This window comes from Triticum aestivum, chromosome 1B, assembly GCF_018294505.1.
Source record: "Triticum aestivum cultivar Chinese Spring chromosome 1B, IWGSC CS RefSeq v2.1, whole genome shotgun sequence".
Classification (NCBI taxonomy): domain Eukaryota; kingdom Viridiplantae; phylum Streptophyta; class Magnoliopsida; order Poales; family Poaceae; genus Triticum; species Triticum aestivum.
Window position 1 is genome coordinate 646,427,616 of NC_057795.1, and position 19,500 is coordinate 646,447,115.

At 47.0% G+C, this 19,500-nt stretch overlaps 1 long non-coding RNA gene and 1 pseudogene across 2 annotated transcripts; both read left to right on the forward strand.

Moving 5' to 3' along the window:
* The first annotated feature begins 3,224 nt into the window (after positions 1–3,224).
* LOC123081430 (nuclear intron maturase 3, mitochondrial-like) lies at positions 3,225–15,449 on the forward strand (annotated as a pseudogene).
* LOC123145064 (uncharacterized) lies at positions 8,206–12,631 on the forward strand. Of its 2 annotated transcripts, XR_006472081.1 has the most exons (9): positions 8,206–8,661; positions 9,277–9,367; positions 9,887–10,375; positions 10,460–10,679; positions 10,776–10,973; positions 11,059–11,210; positions 11,279–11,621; positions 11,705–12,133; positions 12,368–12,631. It is a non-coding gene; the product is annotated as an uncharacterized lncRNA (long non-coding RNA). The 2 variants fall into 2 exon arrangements; XR_006472082.1 differs by lacking the exons at positions 8,206–8,661; positions 9,277–9,367 and adding an exon at positions 9,376–9,566.
* Positions 15,450–19,500: the final 4,051 nt, after the last annotated feature.

Genomic DNA, 19,500 nt, shown 5'->3' on the forward strand with positions numbered 1-19,500 from the left:
ACTTGCCGGTTGTTGAGAAACCTGTACCGGGTGTCCTTATGAACTGCGACAATCAAACTGTGATCACGAAAGTGAGCAGCTCAAAGGATAACATGAAGTCATCAAGACACGTTCAGAGAAGGTTAAAGTCTGTCAGGAAAATGAAAAACTCCGGAGTTATTGCATTGGATTATATCCAAACGTCTAAAAATCTGGCAGATCCTTTTACTAAGGGTCTATCACGTAATGTGATAGATAATGCATCGAGGGAGATGGGTATGAGACCCACAATATGAGTTGTTCACAGTGGTAACCTATTCTTTGTGATCGGAGATCCCGTGAATTAGATGTGGAAGACAAGCTGTTGGTCAACTGAGAGGAGAGTATCCCTTACTATTCACAATACCACTCCATGAAGATGCAATACTCTCCTAATCTGCATGGCAGGTTGATGTATATCTTAATGTGTTCTAAGTGGCTTATTTAAGCAGAGATGTTATCCTGCAGAACATCTTTTGAAGAACACACCTATATGAGTCTGATTGTCAAACGTCGCAATCTATGAGAGTAGGGTTCTCTCTAGTAAACTCATGAAAGGTCACGGAGTATGACGCATAAGCTCCACCCGCGGGGAAGACCCACGGTAGCCACGTATCGGTCAAGGCTTTATGTGAAGCTAGATTCGCAGAAAACTTGCAGTTCAAGGCCCAGTCCACTGTTCAAGTTGCTTACTAGTGTAGCATAGAGTTTTAGGTGGAAGTTCAACTTAACAGTCTCCACTGCCGTACCGGTATATAAAACAGTGTTTTGGAACCAAAGGCAAATTTCTGTGTGCCTCTGGGATCTGGTGGGGGATTGCTGGAATTTAGTCTATTTTGGGCAGCCCAATAACTATTTCAGAAATTCCTAATAAATCCTAGAGGCCCACTTAGCCCATTTGTGCAAGGCAAGGGATACTACTAAAAGTTTAGTCCCACATTGCTAGTTTAGTGGGAGTTGGACCTCCTTATAAGGGGGGTTCTTTCCCCACTTGTATGAGCATGAGAACAAGAGGGACATCCACGCGCGCTCCTGCTCCGCCGCCCGCCTCGCCACGCCACGCCACGCCACGCCACGCCTTGTCACGATGCGACGCGGGTTGCGGGAATGAGCCGAGCCGATGTCTAAATTTTTGCCACGCACTATGGGTATACGAAAGGTCACTCGGGAGATGGAAAGTTTTGCTGTAGTGGAGATTAAATGCGAACGCTGCACCCTTCGGCTGCTGTCTGTTCGTTTCATCTCCCTCGGTCCCTTCAGCTCCCGGCGCTGCCCTCTTGCCTCCTTCTCTTGCGCCTATAAAAGGGAGGTCGCTCCTCTCAGCAAGACGCACCAGAATCTCTTCCTCCTCTCGCCACAAGTTCCTGAGCACTGCGCTGCTGCTACGTTCTTCCTCATCCCGGCTTGCGGCGTGCACCGCAGGTCGGGACAGTAGGCCTCCGAGACCGCACCTTTTTGAGTCCTGTACGAGAGAAGGGTGATAAGGTTTTTGGGGAGCGCTCAGCGCGACTACTGGCTTCTTCATCACGGACGCCCCGGACTTGGACGACTACTTCCCCGACGACGACTTCTTCCCCGACGTCCACGACCTCCTCGACGACATGGCTGGCGAGGACATTGACCCCAAGTCCAGCGCTTCTGCTGCTGCTGCCCCGTACGTGTTCGTCCTCTTTCCATTAGAGGTTCTGCTACAGTTCCTTGTTCTAGTGTTTGCCCTGGATATGTTAGACTCTATTTCATATATGCAACTTGCTATACTGCCTGCTCAAGATATGTTTAGTTACGGTTCATATATGAAGATGTTGTTTACCTTCTCTTTGTCAAATCGCATGGCTTGTTTTATCACTGCTACACTACTCATGTTTTATCTAGTATTTCTGTTAATAAAATCACTTGATAAATTGCTCATATTTCCAACAAATACTCCGTCAAGTCGGCGTACCGAGCTTCAATGACTCAAAAAGAGCGTCAAGCTCTAGAGGAAGGGTAGGCTACCGGTCCCTCAATTGACAATCATATCAGCGGATGTGGAGCGCCTTGTTGAAGCTAAATGTAATGCCAAAGGTGCGGGTGTTTTTCTGGCGCGTTTTGAGGGGTATACTGCCAGACGAGAGCACTCTCAAGCATAGGCATTTACGAGAAACAAACTTGTGCAAAATCTGTTTGGCAATGGAGGAGAACCTGGAGCACGCATTGCTGAAATGTTCACATGCGGAACTTTTTTGGGAGGAGGCTCAGCAGCTTTTTGACTTCCATTTGCCAAGGCTACACCCAGATACATGGGCCAGAGATATCATATGCGAGGATCGATTCACTAGCCGGGAGTGGGCCATCATCGTTTCGGTTATGTGGTCTATTTGGCACTCAAGAAACAAGCTGACACATGGGGAAGACAGACTAGATCCCGCACATCCAGTTCGGAGAACCAAGGAGTCGCTCGTACTCCTGGACGTACCTCGTCGTCATGCTCTAGTCTTACCGGGACATGGTTGGTGACCCCTGGATTCTGTTTGGGTAAAGATCAACACCGACGCCGCTGTTCGGCGAGAGGAAAGCGTTGGGGGTGGCGGAGGAGTTGCGAGGTCACCGAGCTCCTTCCAGGGGGCTTGGAGCAGACCATATCCAGGCGTAACAGACCCTCTCATCGCGGTGGCGATGGCAGCAAGAGATGGTGTCATCTTCGCCAAGTTGAGGGGTTTTTCGAGAGTCGTCCTCGAGACGGATTGCCGGGAGGTTGTAAACTTCTGGACCAATCGCCACGATTCACGCTCAGTCGTGGCACCGATCATAGTAGAGATTGGAGAGCTAGCTATTAGTTTTACTTCTTTTGTAATCCAGCATGTATCAGGGACAACGAACGGTCCGGCTCATATCTGTGTCAAGCATGCTTACATGATTGACGCGACCGAGAGTTGGCTAGACACAGTACTCCTAGCTTCTTAATCAGCAGCCTTTTGGATGACTGCGCAGAGAACGCTTTTACTTAATAATAAAGCTCTCAAGTTTCCCCCGAAAAAAATCAGCTTTGGTCTCTCGGTTGTGTTACGGTTCCGTTTTTCGGCCATTGGCGGCCCTTTCAACGGCCCACCTCCGCGCGCCGCAGCCTCGCTCTGGTCCGGTGGTCTTGCCGCGGCGGTCGCAAACTTCCACCTCCTCCCGCCCGCCGCCTCCGCCCTCTTCGCCTTTCCACCTCCGCCGCGCCGCACATGCTACCCCGCCGCGTCCTCCTCGCCGCACCTCGCGCCCTCTCCACCACCATCACCACCGCAACCGTGCCGGCGCCGCTCTCCGCCGCGGAGCTCGAGGCCCTGCTCCGCCGCGAGCCCACGACCACTACTCGGCCTCCACCCGCCGGTTCCACTCCCTCCTCCCGCTCCTCTCCCACCCCTCCCTCCTCCTCGCCTCCGCCCTACTCCTCCGCCACCGCTCCCACCCCTCCCTCCCCCTCTCCGCCCAGCCCCCTCCTCTCCCCACCGCCACCGCCGCCGCCGCGCCGCCCTCCCCCTCCTCCCACCTCCGCCTCATCCTCCCCTCCCGCCTCAAGGGCCGCCCGCTCCCGCTCCCGTCCCTCCCGCTCCGCCTCGCCATGCTCTCCGCGGCCTCCGCCCTCCACGCCGTCTTCGCCCCGCGCGCCGCCACCTTCGCCTACCGCGCCCGCCACGCCGCCGTCCGCTACCTCCGCTCCATCCCCAACGCCACCTGGTTCTTCCGCGTCGCCATCCCGCGCCAGCCCTTCGGCCCCCGCCACGTCCGTCGCCTTCTCGACGCCATCTCCGGCAAGGTCGACGACCCGGAGTTCCTGGGCTATCTGCGCGAGCTCTTCCTTTCCGATGCGATAGCCTTCAAGCTCGGCGGCTCCGACCTCTGCCGCGGGCTCCCTCAAGAGTCCGAGCTCACCAGCACGGTGCTCAACATATTCTTTGATCCTGTGGATAGAGAGGTGATGGTCATCCGGGAGGAGGTGCACAAGAAGAACCCTAGAGTCAAGGATGAGAGCGTTCGGCATACGCCTGTGAGAGTGTATGCGGTCCGGTATCTCGACAAGACGATGGTTGTGACGTCCGGGTCGAAGATGCTCACACTTGAGGTCAGAGATAGGATCCTCACCGTGCTGGAGAGGGACTTGGAGGTGAAGGTTGACAGGTTTGGTAGCTCAGTCCACAGTGCAGTGTCAGAGAAGATGGAATTCCTGGGGATGGAGTTCCAAGCTGTGCCGCCGTCAGTCTTACACCCTCCCATGTCCGAGAAGGCCAAGAGGGCAAGGAAGATGTATCTGAAGAGGAAGGCAACAGAGGCACATGAGCTGAAGAATGCCCGGTAGACGCGGAGGAAGAAGCTTGGGTTGAAGATACTGAACCACTTGTTCAAGAAGGTGAGGCGTGGGCATGAGTTCGAGTTTGGTTTCCAATTGAGGATGAAGTGTGCCAGGAGTTCAAGGGTTGGGCAGAGGAGACAGTGGTCGAATACTTCAAGTCACAGGAGCATCGCCGTTATTGGCACTGATTGTTCACATCCGGTGACTTCTTTTCACTGAATAGGGTTAGGGATCTGTTGCCACCAGCATTGGTGGACTCCTATGATCAATTACAGGAAACACTCGACAGGTTCTTGATGCCGAGGAGGGGCCGTGCCATGACTGAGGATGAGGAGATGCTAGCAGAGGAGGAGGACGAGAGACAGTACGAGAAGAGGATTGTTGAGGACTTGACAGAGTTGAAAATGAGGGTCAATGCACCAATAGAGCTTGTAAGAAAGGCGGTAAAGTTGGCCGGGTTCACAAATTCCATGGGACGGCCACGGCCGATAAAGCTACTTATCTGTCTGGATGATGCAGATATCATCAAATGGTATGCTGGTGTGGGGAGAAGGTGGCTAGATTTCTTCTGCTGCTGTCGGAATTTCAAGATGGTCAAGATTGTTGTGAGTTATCACTTGAGGTTCTCCTGCTTCTTGACATTGGCGGAGAAGCACGAGTGCACCAAGAGGCAAGCAATTAGCCATTATACAAAGGATTTGAAGGTGACAAATGAAAATGGAGTGGCAGAAGTGTACTTCCCAACAGAGAGGGAGATCAAGATGATGGGTGATAAGAATCTCTGTGATCCAAAGCCTGTGCACTACAGGAAAATCCCGTTTTCCCGTGTGTTAGCCTATAAGCGGTGAGCTATTTATCGGGTACTCGGCTTACGTTCCCTCTAAACCGAGTGCCGAATAAACAACACCCGGCAAACAAAAAGCACTCGGCTTATAGTGTCTTATAAGCCGAGTGCCCAGAAAAGCCCTCGGCTTAAATAATGCACACGGTATTTATACAAAAAAGCACTCGACTTATAGCGCACATTCGGCAAACATATTTGCCACGTGTCTACAATGAAGGTCGTTGACGGCGTCGTCACGGAGGAGCCTATAAACCGTGCGCCCCGGCATGACTCTCGGCTTATACGCCTTATAAGCCGAGTGCTTTCTTCAAGCACACGGCTTACATGTCTTATAAGCCGAGTGCTTCCTGCACAGACTCGGCTTATCCTTTGCAAATTTTTTGCAAGAACATAAGTTTTAAAATGCTTTTGATTGCATATATATTTACCATTTAAATATTATTCCTTTCTTCTCTTTCGCACCCATTCTGTCCCGACAGTTTTAATAACCCTTATTTTCCATGCCCTCAATTTTCTCATCTCTATCCATTTACCCTTGAATATTATTTCGGCATGTTACCATGGTCTACCGTAACATAAACCACAAGGAGTTCACCCAGGGCAAAACCCTCTCGAGTCCAGTCAAAGGCGTAGATCACGCAGGCCTTGTAGATCGGTTCATCTCCGAAAACCGTGCGAGGCAGCATCAGAAGAGCACACCCACCAGCATGCGTCCCAAATATATGTATGAAAGTGTGGTGTGATGTATACATACGCAATACAACACTTTGATGTGAAACTTGCCTCACAAACAAGACAGTACCACATAAAGGTTCTGCACCTATAGAGGTGTTCCACTTAGTACTAGCGGTGAGGAATCTGGAGAAGGTATGTGCACAAATTTGGTGTGGCATATCACCATGACCTACCATAACGCAAACCAAGTAGAGTTCACCCCGGTCAAAACCCTCTCGAGTCCGGTCAAAGGCGTAGATCGCGCGGGCCTTGTGGATTGACTCATCTCTGAAAACCATGCGAGGGAAGGTCGTAAGAGCACACCCACCTGTAGGTGGTCCAAATATATGCATGAAATGGTGGTGTGATGCTTAAACATCCAACACTCAACTTTGGTGTGGCATTTGCCACACAAACACGACAATATTGTAGGAAGGATATGCACCTAGAGTGTTACCATGGTCTCTCATAACACAAACCACGAGGAGTTCACCCCAGTCAAACCCCTCTCAAATCCAGTCAAAGGCGTAGACCGTGCAAGCCTTGCAGATCGGTTCATCTCCGGAAACCGTGCGAGGGAGGGTTGGAACAACACCCCCCCTGCACGTGGTTCAAATATATGTATTAAAGGATGGTTTGATGTTTAAATATCCAATACACAACTTTCTTACAACACTTGCCACACAAAACACGACAACCCCACATGAAGGTTATCCACCTACAATGTTGATGCCACACTTGGCACCGTCGGGAGGGAATCTTGTGAAGTCGTGCGCTCAAAATTATTCTGGCATGTCACCATGGTCTACCGTAACACAAATCAAGAGGAGTTCACCCCGGTCAAACCCCTCTTGACCCCGGTCAAAGGCGTAGATCGCGCAGGCCTTATGAATCGACTCATCTCCGAAAGCCATGTGAGGAAGGGTCAGAAGAGCACACCCACTAGCATGTGGCCCAAATATATTTATAAAAGGGTGGTGTGATGTCTAAATACCCAATACAGCACTTTGATGCGACACTTGCCTCACAAACACGACATTTCACTAAAAGGGTCTGCACCAACAGAGGTGCTGCAGTTAATATCGCCCGTGGGGAATCTTGAGAAGGTATGTGCACAAACTTGGTCTGGCATGTCAACATGACCTACCGTAGCACAACCCAAGTAGAGTTCACCCCTTTCAAACCCCTCTCGAGTCCGATCAAAGTTGTAGATCGTGCAGGCATTGTGGATCAACTCATCTCCAAAAACCATGCGAGGGAAGGTCGAAAGAGCACACCCACCTGCATGTGGTCCAGATATATGCATGAAAGGGTGGTGTGATGCTTAAACATCCAGTACTAAACTTTTGTGCGGCATTTTCCACACAAACACGATAATCTTGTGGGAAGGATATGCACCTACAGTCTTGGTGTCTCTCTTAGCGCCGGCGGGAGGGAATCTTGTGAAGGCATGTGCTCATACTTGTCCCAGCATGTCACCATGGTCTACCATAACACAAACCATGAGGAGTTCACCCCGGTCAAACCCCTCTCGAGTCCGGTCAAAGGTGTAGATCGCACAGGCCTTGCGTATCGGCTCATCTCCGAAAACCATGCGAGTGAGGGTTGGAAGAGCACACCCATCTCCATGTGGTCCAACTATATGTATTAAAGGACGGTGTGATGTTTAAATATGCAATACACAGCTTTGGTGCGACAGTTGCCACACAAACACGATAGTCCTGTGGGAAGGTTATGCACCTACAGTGCGGATGCCGCACTTGGCACCGCCGGCAGGGAATCTTGTGAAGTTGTGTGCTCAAAATTATTCCGACATGTCACCATGGCCTACCATAACACAAACCAAGAGGAGTTCACCCCGGTGAAACCCTTATCGACTCCGGTCAAAGGCGTAGATCGCGCGAGCCCTACGGATTGGCTCATATCTGAAAACCGTGTGAGGGAGGGTCGAAAGAACACAAGAGAGAAATGTAGATCGCGGCGAGGGAGGGGCGGCGTCGCTGCGGCATGGCCAGATAAGTGTGGTAGTGGAGGGGAGTGGTGGTGCCCGATAGGGTTTGTCTGCGGACAAAACGGAGATCGACCGGTTTGACCGGCTTTTAGAAAAGCCGACCGGTCCAACCGGTTAAAAAAAGAAAATACCAAAAAAATATGAAAGAAAAAAAAAGTAAAATAAAGAAAATAGTTGTAATGAAATAAGAATGTAAACCGTGTAACACTACTTGACACTCGGCTTACATTTTCACGAAGGCGCGGGACTTAGCAAAAATCACGCGTGAAGCTGAAATCCTCTCCCCGCGCCGGCTGAAATCCCCCCAAATCCACAAGCTCACTCTGTTTCCCCCCATTCCCCGCGCCGCCGAAATCCTCTGTGCCCGCCCCGCCGTCTTCGCCCACCCACCCACCGGCCGCCGTGCCGCCCCTCCTCCGACGCCGTTCCTCTCCTCCAGATCTCCCCCGCCCCCACCCCACACATCGCGCTTTTCCTCTCCCGAGCATGCCCGGCCGCCGCCGCCGCCCCCCGTCCCCCGTTCGCTAGGGTTGAGGTCGCTGGGCCTCCTCCGGCGGCAAGGTGCTCGGCGAGGATGAGAAGAACGCCGGGAACGTCTCCGCCCGGCCCGAGGTCACCGACACCGGCGCCTCGAGCACCTTCTCCTCAGGCGTCGCCGCCCCGTTCCTCTTAGACTCCGACGCTGCCGGCCACCTGCACCGTCGTCCTCTTCAACTCTTCTGCTTCATCGACGGTCGCCACCACGCATCGAGGCCCAAGGTAGCGCCCCTCAACTCCTATCCCTCATCTGTGTTCGTGTTGTGCTGGGTCTCAAACGTATCTGAACAAAGCTACCAAGCGAGGCCTGATACGACTGAAGAAATAGAAAGTGTGCAATGTTGTACCAACCGAAAATAAAAACTGTACTAGGCTTTATAGCATTACCATGGTCAAGTAGCTACCCGACCAACAGATATGATCACTGTTGTATATGTTCTAATACAAATATGCGTAGTTTGACACTGTCAAAGTAGTATTTTGATTCACTGTCTCGCATAATCAATTTTTTGCGAGTTTCAGAAATTTGTAAAAATTCAGAAGTAAATTAAATTCTGCCAATTTGCGCCGTGATAGATACAATAACAGAGTACTTTTTAGTTAATAAAAGCTTTCACTCATGGCAGCAAGAAAAACTTGCATTCAGAGTAAAAGCTTTTAATGAGTACATATATATATAACAGGTCGCAGACTTTTGATGAGTCAAAGCTTGAATTCAGAGTAGTCTGCAATTTCTTATTTGCAACCTGTTATTTCTGAGTAGTACATATATATATATATATATATAACAGGGCAGCAAGATTTGAGCTGACTCGATGTTCTTGTCAACTTGGTCAGTTTGGAGGAAGAAGACTCCCAGGGACACCTCCAACTAAATTGCTCATGGCCAATTATCCTCAGCCCACATAGCACCTAGCACCGACGTGAGGTGAGGATCTCTGTCTTCCAGGATATTAAGTAAACTTTCTGGATCTCTGTCTTTCGTATTTGGATATAACCAAGAAGCTGGATATTAAGTAAACCAGGACATATTTTTGTCTTCCAAGATGTGTTCTTTTGACATATAACCAGGAAATTAGGTAAACTTCCTGGAAGGCACCTGCAATATACTCCTTAGTATCCAAGATGTAAGACAACTCTATGTTCTATGAACTTGTGCTTCTTGCCAAGAAGTTCTCGCCCTATGATTGTGAACTTTTGCATATGATTTTTTTTGGATAGCATACGAACTTTTAAACATGAACTTCTGAAGTGCTCTACTTTTGCATATGAACTTTTAAACATGCCCTTCTCAACTGCTTTAGTTTTGCATATGAAGTTTTGAAATTGAACTTTTGAACTGCTCTACTTCTGCATATGATCTGTTAAATGTGCCTTTTTGAACTGATTTTGTTTTGGATATGAAGTTTTCAACATGAACTAATCGCATTATTGTTTCTTGGAGCAGGTGTTAAGAAGATGCCAGGGAACAAAAAGAACAACAAAGTTGTGAGACTTGGCAATGTGATTGAAAGGTTAGGCAAGTTGACGGGGGTCATAAAGAAGGGCACCGGTGCGACACGTTCCACACAGGTAGGCAGGGCCAAACCCGCACAACGAGCCACGGTGGATGGTACCCAGGGTAGACGAAATGGTCGTACCCTTGTGTCCCGTGTTGCTAGCCCTATCCCCTCTGCCCATTCTGAGGAGGAGTCGGAGGAGGAGAGGGAGGAGGAGCTAGTTATGGAGGAGAGGGAAGAGGAGGCAGAGGAGGAGGGGAGGAGGAGCTAGTTGTGCAGGAGGAGTTGGAGGAGGGAGAGTATGAGGTGGAGGAATCGGCAAAGCACATGGAATGGCCGGTTCCTAAGGAGACCAAAATCTAGTTGCGTGGGGTGTCCACGCTGCCTTCGCGACCATATCCACATAAGGGGATCATTGTTAAACCAGTTGGTGTGAGGTAAGTGCTTCTGTGGACTCTTAACTACGTCCTTACATTCAAGTTTTTTGCAGATACTAACTTACTTGCCTTTCCATTGTGCAGGGCCTTGGTGGTTATTCCAGAAGGCACAATCCCGCCATGATAGCCAAGCACCATCATTAGATGTCTTTGTAGGCATTATTAACCCGGCCTGGTTCCCATAGGAGACGGTGAGGAGGAGCCAGCTTGGTCTTGGGAGCATTGGAAACGCGCTCCAGATACGAAAGACAAGTGGGACAGGGAGTACCGCAGTGCTGCTGAGCGGGTGGTCAACGATTTTTGGGTAAAATTCTTTGTCAATTTTCTTAGTTATTTCTTTGCCAATATTCAAAATCATTGCATTGATAACTGTCTTATGCGAATTTATGCACTTTGGTAGGACTTCTTTACTTGCGTTGAGGGTATGGAGGATGAAAATAATGAGGTCGTGGAGGAGATTGCCAAGAAGATTGTCCAAGACATGCCTTACGAGGCTCGCGTCAATGTTGTGGTAAAGTATTTCGCGCATGAACGCAAGATCCTTCTTAAAAAGCCGCTAGCCCGGAGAGTGCATCTCACCCATTCCATGTACATGAAGGTAGTTTCCATTTAATTACTTGTGATTGCCTCGATTAAAACAACTTAGTTTCATTCCTAAGTTGGATGTATTTGACATACTTCAGGCGGTTCCCCCGTGGTGCAACAACAAGATTCCTTGCTACCAGCAAATCATATCTAGGTGGATAAACCCAGAGTGGAGGGCCACACGCAGAGCAGCTTCGGAGCGACGTGCCTTCAAGGCAACCTCAACCTCCATGCTTACGTGCAGAAGAAGGTAATAATATATTTGGCTTATGAACTTCTCAACTTGTGCCCTTATGGATATTATTGCTTCTATTGCAGAATAGGGAGAGAGGTGAGGGTGAAGAGCCGCTCAATACCTTCACGGGATTATGTCTCTCCCGCAAGTCAAAGAAACTGGAAGGGGGGTGGGTCAACCCAAGGGCTGGGTTGAGGATTGATGCATATAGTGGGAAGTTCAAGGAGTGCAACGGGCCCAAGTCTGATCCAGCCTCACAGGACATTGATGTTACGGTTTCCCTCAAGTCGGGACAAGGCAAGAAGCGTGGGTGGTTATATGTTGGTGACGGTTCCATCCGTAAGAAGGACATTCCAGAACTTGCCCACCTCCGTGCTACCACGTCGAGCTCACGTCCTGCTATTGAGCGCCGCCCATCAATTCCATGTATGTTTTGCTTCATTGATCTCCCTTCGGGTTTCTTCTTTGCATTGCAATGATGGTAAACTTGTTGTGATGGCATATTGCAGGCTCGCCTAGAGGAAGAAAGCAGGTTGCGGCAGGAAGAAACCAGGTTGCGGCTGGAGGCTCAGGCCAATGCCCTACTTCAACAGGAGCAAGCCATGAAAATGCAGCAAGCCCTGTTTCAGCAGCAGGAATTCATGGTTAAACAGCAGGCGGCCCTGCAGGAGACGTTCGCTCGGTTCAGTACTAATATGCAGGGTTCTACTTTGCCGGATCTTCCGCCTGTTCCACCGCTTCCTACTTTTAGCTTTGTAAGTCTTCAACTTTTCAATCATGCATCTCACCATCTTACCGTCTCATGCTTGAAGTGTCCTCGATCGGGAGAAGGCTCCAATAACTTTGTGGTAGGTGGATCTGCACCTGCCCAAGCAAGCCCAGTGACACCCACTGGGGCTCATGGTGCTTCAACCTCCACACCACAATGATCACTCGAGGTAGTTGTCTATGCTTGTGCACTATTGATGCTTGTGTCTTGTCGTTGGTTGTGCCTCTCAACTTGTAACTTGTGTATTGTTGATGGTAGAGCCCTCAAATGTTGATCCTTATATTGTTCATACTTCTTAGCTTCAGTTTGAAATTTATATGTTGATGCTTGTTAAATCTTGTGCCTTATTGATCTGCAATTTAACTTTGGAAATTCTTACTTGGCTTCAATTTGAAACTTATAGGTTTGCATCGTGGATGCCATGGATGGTGGGCATACATGCTGTGGTGGAAGCTGATTGCATCTTTTAGGTTGAACTCATGCTAGGTGTGAACTTGGAACTAATGATTCCATTTGTGGACTCTTGTTGCATCTGTAGGTGAACCCTTGTTGAATATGCACGCTTGTGGACTTTGAACTCATGGCCCTTTTGTTTGTGAACTCTTGTTGCATATGTACACATGTTTTTGTGAACCTTCTTTGAATATGTATGCATTTGTGGACTACTCATGGTTGGTTTGTTATGGTTGTCAACTTGTAGTATATTGTTGCTGTGAACTTTGCTGTATATATATTGTTGGTGCTCCCAGAAGCCATTTGTAGCATATAGTTGCATACGTACACAAATAAAATGCTACGAGTGCTATAAGCCGTGTGTCCCAGCGGCAAGCACCCGGTTTATAAGGCATGTATATGCCCCCAATGGGTTGTAAGCCGTGTGTCCCAGGGCCTGGCATCCGGCTTATAAGCCATTATGCCATGACCCTGCTGGGCTGTAAGCTGTGTGTCCAAGGACGCGGCACCCGGCTTATAAGCCATTATCCGGCGACCCCGCTAAATATAAGCCGTGTTGGGGGCCCTCGGTTTACATTTATACCGTGTGCTTGCCTCAGCCCTCGGTTTACATATAAACCGTGCGGCTCGCCTCGGCCCTCGGTTTACATGTAAACCGTGTGCTCGCTGGCACCCGGCTTATATAAACCGAGTGTTTTCCCCGTGGCTCTCGGCTTACCCTTGATAAGCCGTTCCTTAGTAAGCCGTGTCCTGTAAGCCGTGAAAAACACTCGGCTTATATATAAACCGAGTGCAAACCGGCATAAGCCTAGTGTTTTGGGCACTCGGCTTATAAGTTTTTTCCTGTTGTGGTGGATGGAGCCTTGACAATGATCTTGGTCAGATTGGCAGTCGATGACACCTCCCTTCCGTGCCTGGCACATTTTTGTGCTGGAACAGAAACTGCCCTTTACCGAATACGTCTTCTGCAGAATCGCCTAAATGTAGACCCTTTGAATGAAAAAAAGTGGGTCCAAGGACTAAGTGCCATTCATGAGAGTCTGAACAAGAAATGCCTCCCACTGTGCTCCATGCATGCAAGCGATCTACTTGGCAAGATTACTCTCCAAGATATTGATTGTACTCAGTTTGTTGATGTGATGTGAAATGAAGAAAAACAACCTCCATGTTACCTCGTTCAAAACACACAGCTCACATAAAGATGCAACAATACTGCAGTGCTTGCCAAATGTATTTAGTGTTGATTGCATTTGGTGGAGTTAGATCAGCATTGTACATATCCTGGATATCCATGCTGTCATTGGGCAGAACAAATATGGATTAATATTTTTTCCAGAGGTATGTGTTCCTCATTCATGACTGTCCTGATTGGGAAGTGCTACATGTCACAACATCATTAGCTGAATCTTTGATTCTGTTGTCTATTTTCTGTTCAGGGATGATGTGGCATGCTAGTTACCACTGCATGTGCAAACTAACTTCATATCAATGTTACTCAGGTATTTCTCTCTTTCAACAGCCCGGTTCAAATCAGATGCTAATTGTTTTCAACTCACTGTACATTTTTTGTATAGTTACGTTTGTTTTGAGCATAAGTACACAGCAATACAACTAGGATGCGACCAGGTGATGCTAGAAACTGATTCAATCTCATTGGAGCAAGCCGTCAATTCTGAAGCCTATGATTATCTGCTCTAGGTGCTGCGTTTAGGGAAATAAAGTTTCGGCTTAGATGCATCTGGGGTATGTATAAAACACTGTCCAAGATCTTGTAATCAAGCAGCGCACACATTAGCTGCGTATGGTAGGGGCTTAAGTATTGGGTCTTGTGTAATATGGCTTGGTCAATTCCCAAACTTTGTATCAGATGCTGTAGCTGGTGACTTGCCCAGCAACACCATGTAATGGAATGCAACTGTGTTCCTTTCAAAAAAAATTAAAAAAAAAATTCACGCTACGAAATATTTGGCTAGCTAAAATTTCGGCCAAGGTTTTGCTCGCCTTTGATTTGGCCAATGTTGACAAGAAAATGGAGTAGAGTCAGGCAAGTTGGTATGGGTGTGCCAATTTTTGTTTCTGGCCATGACCAAAAAATTGGTAGGGCTGGTTGTGGATACCAACCAAACATACCAATATACCTTCCTAGAGGTAGCGGAACATATGCCACCTGAGAAAGATTTATTAGTTATCATATCTGTTATTATGAAGTATACCAGATGCTTCCCATGTCTGTGATTACATTAAATAAATTCAGGGAATAGATTCTGCAATAGTTACCTTTGTGTTGTGGTAAGCGCGAATATATCTAGCATACTTTTGCTCTTATGGAGAAAAAGCTTTGGATTAGTGAGAATATGAGCGGACCACATTTCTAGTCATACTTGAAAGCTCTCAAGCTGGAGAATGATTACCTAATTGCGTGTTTTTGGTGAGGACAGGAGAGAGGACTGCAGCCACTTCCCTTGCTAGCGATGGTTGATTCACTAAAATTTCAGGCAGTTCTGGTAAATCAATCAACTTGTCTGAGACTGAAATATTTGTGAAATCTTGCTTGATTATCTCAATCCAAAAAACCCTAGTTATCACAGGTTTTGCCTTTATCAAGAAAACCGATTGGTTTTTTTTACTATATTTCAGAACTTGGTTATATTCAAGGTCAGACTTTTACTAACTCACTCTGTTAAGCTTCGCTGCCAAATATATCATTTTACTGGGACAACGTATGCACCCTTACGTTGTGAAAAATGTCAATAATGCAGGTTGGTGCCAGTACTGGTTGTAAGAAATATGTCTTGGAAAATGACACTGAGGATGATACATATTCGGAAAACAGGGTTGCACTTTTCCGTGTTCAAGTTCAGGACCAGAAAATATGCAAGCTATTCAAGTTGACACGGTACATTCTGTTTCAATCTATCTTCACTGGACATGGCATTGTGTTCGTGTTATGGCACTTTATCTTAGCTCGTATATTTATGCCACATGTTGTAAAGTTTGATATTGTACTTCTTACCAGGCAGCACCATCGCTGAACTCTTCTTTTTGTTACATACTACACGATGGAGACACGGTAATTACTTGGATTGGGAACCTAAGCTCGTCAATGGACCATGGGCTTACTGAGAGGCAGCTAGATGTGCTCAAGGTATGACTTATGACTTTATGAGGAATGCTCTTCAAGACCATCATGTCATGGGAATGTGTTTGATCTTTCAAATGAGCTGCTAGGCTGCTACATCACCTTGATTGACTTAATATGATAGTTAATTTATCTGTATTTGTTTCTATTTTCCAATCTTATCTAATTTTCATTTAAAAAAGTTATGGACAGTTAGTCACTACAAGCATCTGTACCATGTTGTGGACATGATTTATATTTTCTTGTTTCTTTGGTGAAATTGACAATTCTGATCTTACCATGAAACTTTAGCCAAAAGTAACCCCTTCCTGAAACTTCAGCCAAATCTGACCCTTTATAGGTCAGTGCTAGCCACCCTGGCATTGAGGCAGCACAACCCTAGCACTACTTAGCACGGTGGTCAATTGTGATGAGGTGCCCATCGTCGCTGATGTCCTGGATGGTTGACCTTTCTACGTGTATAAGTTCAGCGCCATTGAGCGTGCCTTGCCCTACCCGACCTAAACTCCAAGGATCCTAGCCCTTACCCTGACCGCTGCTGGCGGGCCACCCTTCCACTCATGCAGCCCCCATGCGCAGCCGAGAGAATATCCAGTGGAGACCAAGTTTCGGTGGAAACAAGTGAAATCAATTGAAAAGCATCGTTCTAATGTTTCCAAATTTCTTTAAAAATACAGTGTAACATGCTACACGAACATTGTGAAATTACTGAAAAAGGCTTTCGCCCCGCTTTATATATAAAGCAAACCACCAGAGCCACAAGATCCAACATAGGTTCACACCACACACGCACACTGGTAGAACATTGTGAAATTTCAAAATCAAATTTGATTTCACTTGTGAGTATCAGTCTCTGAATGCGGAGACAGTTAACTGAAGAGTGTTGAAGTGTAGCAGCGATTGAAGTTCAGATAATGAATGGCTGATGAAGGCGGGGTGATAAGTCAGGATCAACGATTCTAGTTTGGGCTCCACTTACCACTGAGTGATTTACCTTCTCGTTTAATTATCAAACAGCTACTGACAGCTCCTTATTACTCACTGTAACTCGAACCCTCTTTATATGTTGATCAGCTGGAAATGAGAATGAGAGAAAACTATCAATTTAGTTTATCATAGCGTAGTGTAGTTACTCTCTTCTGTCTACTGCGATCTCAACTACCCACGAACCCTATTTCCAGCGTCCAAAATTCCCCCAAATTCGTCCAAATCTGCGAGCGGGGCGTGACGAAGGTATCCATCATAGCAAGTGTTCCTTGGCGGCGATTTGGGCTGGGAAGCGCGGTGGTTCTCCGTTCTGGTAAAATCCCACCCTCCTCTCCCCAATTTTGTGGCGGCGGCGGTGTGATCCGGTAGCGTTCAATGGCGGTAAAAAATTCGGGTACAGAGTGAGCGTCTAGAACAGGGTTGCAGGCAAAACTTTTGCTCGTGGTGAAATCCATGGTTCTATCTTACTCCGTGTGCCATAGGAGGCGATTGTTTGGCGGCAGCAGGATCTGATCTTGATTCAGATTTCTGGAAATCTTCCAGTGTAAAATTCTTCTTCAAGTCTCAGATCAGGAGAATGGGCAGATGCGCAACCAAGCTGCGGCTGCTGGCGTTTTTGATGCACAGGCAGCTACGGAGAAACTGGAAGCCGATCTTGAAGTAATGAAGGAGGATATTTCTGGGCTTCAGGAAGCGGCAACAGACATCTAGGATATTCGTGCACAGATGATTACTGTTGACACTCTTGATTCTTTGATGCACAAGTACCTAGGCACACAAAATTCACACTCTGAAGCCACTGTGACATTTACAGAAGGTACATCCCTAACAAAATCTCCTAGAGTTACTGTATCAGTTCCGGAGAAAGTTCAGTTAGCAACAACTACCATTGTAACTAGTGTTCCTCCTGCATGTCCACCACCTTACAGTATGCCACCAACTTTACCCATGTCACAAATGCATCAGGCTAGTATGATTGATAGCGTTACCTTCTCTGTCAGAACGGCTCAAGGTGGCTTCCCGTATTCATACTATTCAGCCCAACGGATTACATGTGTCAGGCCATTTTCAAATTCCACCTATTGTACAGCCAACTCTATACGTCTTTGATAATTTCGAACAACAATCTGCTCCTATGGTTTGGCCTCCTAATACTGTTCCACAACTGGCTTGTAATTCAAACAAGCCTCCTGTACCTCCACATCATTTTTAATCATGTCACTGGACAGTTTATTCCTGCACCACCTGTCACTGTTGGAGTTCAACAGCAAACACCTATGTTCAGTAAACCTGGCATAGAAATTGATAGAAATGAGAGAGTACACCAGCTAGGGGGTACTTCTCATTATGCTGATGCTGTTTTAAAAGGACCCAGGTTGGAAATACCTTTATTTGCTGGCGATGATCCCATTGGATGGTTGCAGCAATGTGAGAAATTCAGTGACATGTCTGGTACTCCATATGAACAATGGGTTAACATTGCAACTGGACTTTTTTATTGCAGAGCAAATGTGTGGTTAAAGAATATATATGTCCCATGGCAAATGATCAGTTGGCAAGATTTCTGTAATATGATTGCAGATAGATTTACTCAAGCAAATGCATATGAAGCTGTGGAGTTATTGAAGATTATACATCAGCAAACAACTGTACTCACTTATATTGATCAATTTGAGGAATGCGTCCGGTTGGCCAGAAGAGATCATCCCTGTTTACAGGAGCCTTTTCTTATGAGTTGTTTCATAGGAGGACTACGAGCAGATATAACGTATGATGTCAGTGGACAAAGACCTAGGGGGATATTACAGGCTTATTGGTAATGCCAAAGTTTATGAAAACTCAGCTGCAGCAAAAAAAAGGCATACTATCAGTCCAACTCGAGACCCAGGCCACATTTTCAACAGCAATATAAACATCGTATTAATAGGAACAGCAATATTTCAGCTGTAGAAAAAGGAAGTTGTAACAGCAACAATGGGGACAGAGCAACTAGACAATGTTGGTATTGTAAAGAGCCTTGGAACAGGGAGCACAGGTGTCGACAAGGGAGAACACTACACATTATGCAGGAATTAGATGATAACCCAACTGAATCTACATAAACTGAAGCATCTCCTACAGCAGAGGATGTTTTTCATACAGCTCCTAACACCCCTGAGCATCTTGAACAGAAAGCAGAGGTGATGTTGTTATCCGCTCATGCTGTAGAAGGTACTGCAAGCCCTGCTACATTTTCCTTGCTTTTAATCATTGGTGGTTCTAAAGCAGTGGCATTAGTGGATAGTGACAGCTCCAACACATTCATGAGTTACAGTTTTGCTATATCTGCTAACTGTCAACTTAATCCTACCAAAACCAGAACTGTGTCAGTAGCTACATGGAGCTGTGATCTTCACAAATTGGACCTCCGGTCTGGTTATCACCAAATAAGGACGAACACTGCTGATATTCCTAATACAGCCTTCCAGACTCAGATGGGACACCTTGAGTTTGTGGTTATGCCTTTTGGATTAACCAAGACACCAGCAACCTTTCAAAATCTTATGAGCACAATATTTCAGCCATATCTGAGGAAATTCAACCTAGTGTTCTTTGATGACATTTTGGTCTATAGCCCAGATTTGAAATCTCATGCTGAACATTATTTGGTTATTGCTTTACAAGTTTCAGGCAGAACAAACTTTCGGTTAAAAGATCTAAATGTGAATTTGCAACACCAACTAGTTGAATATTTGGGCCATGTCATATCTGCTGCTGAACTTGCAACTAATCCTAAGAAAATAGAGGATATCTTGAAGTGGTGTACCGCGTACACCATCCACAGTTTCTCAACCCAGAGGATTCCTGGGAATGACAGGGTATTATTGAAGATTTGTGAAGAATTATGGTTTAATTTGTAGGCCTCTGCATGACTTACTTAAGAAAAACAACTTTCAGTGCGGTCTGCACAAACGACA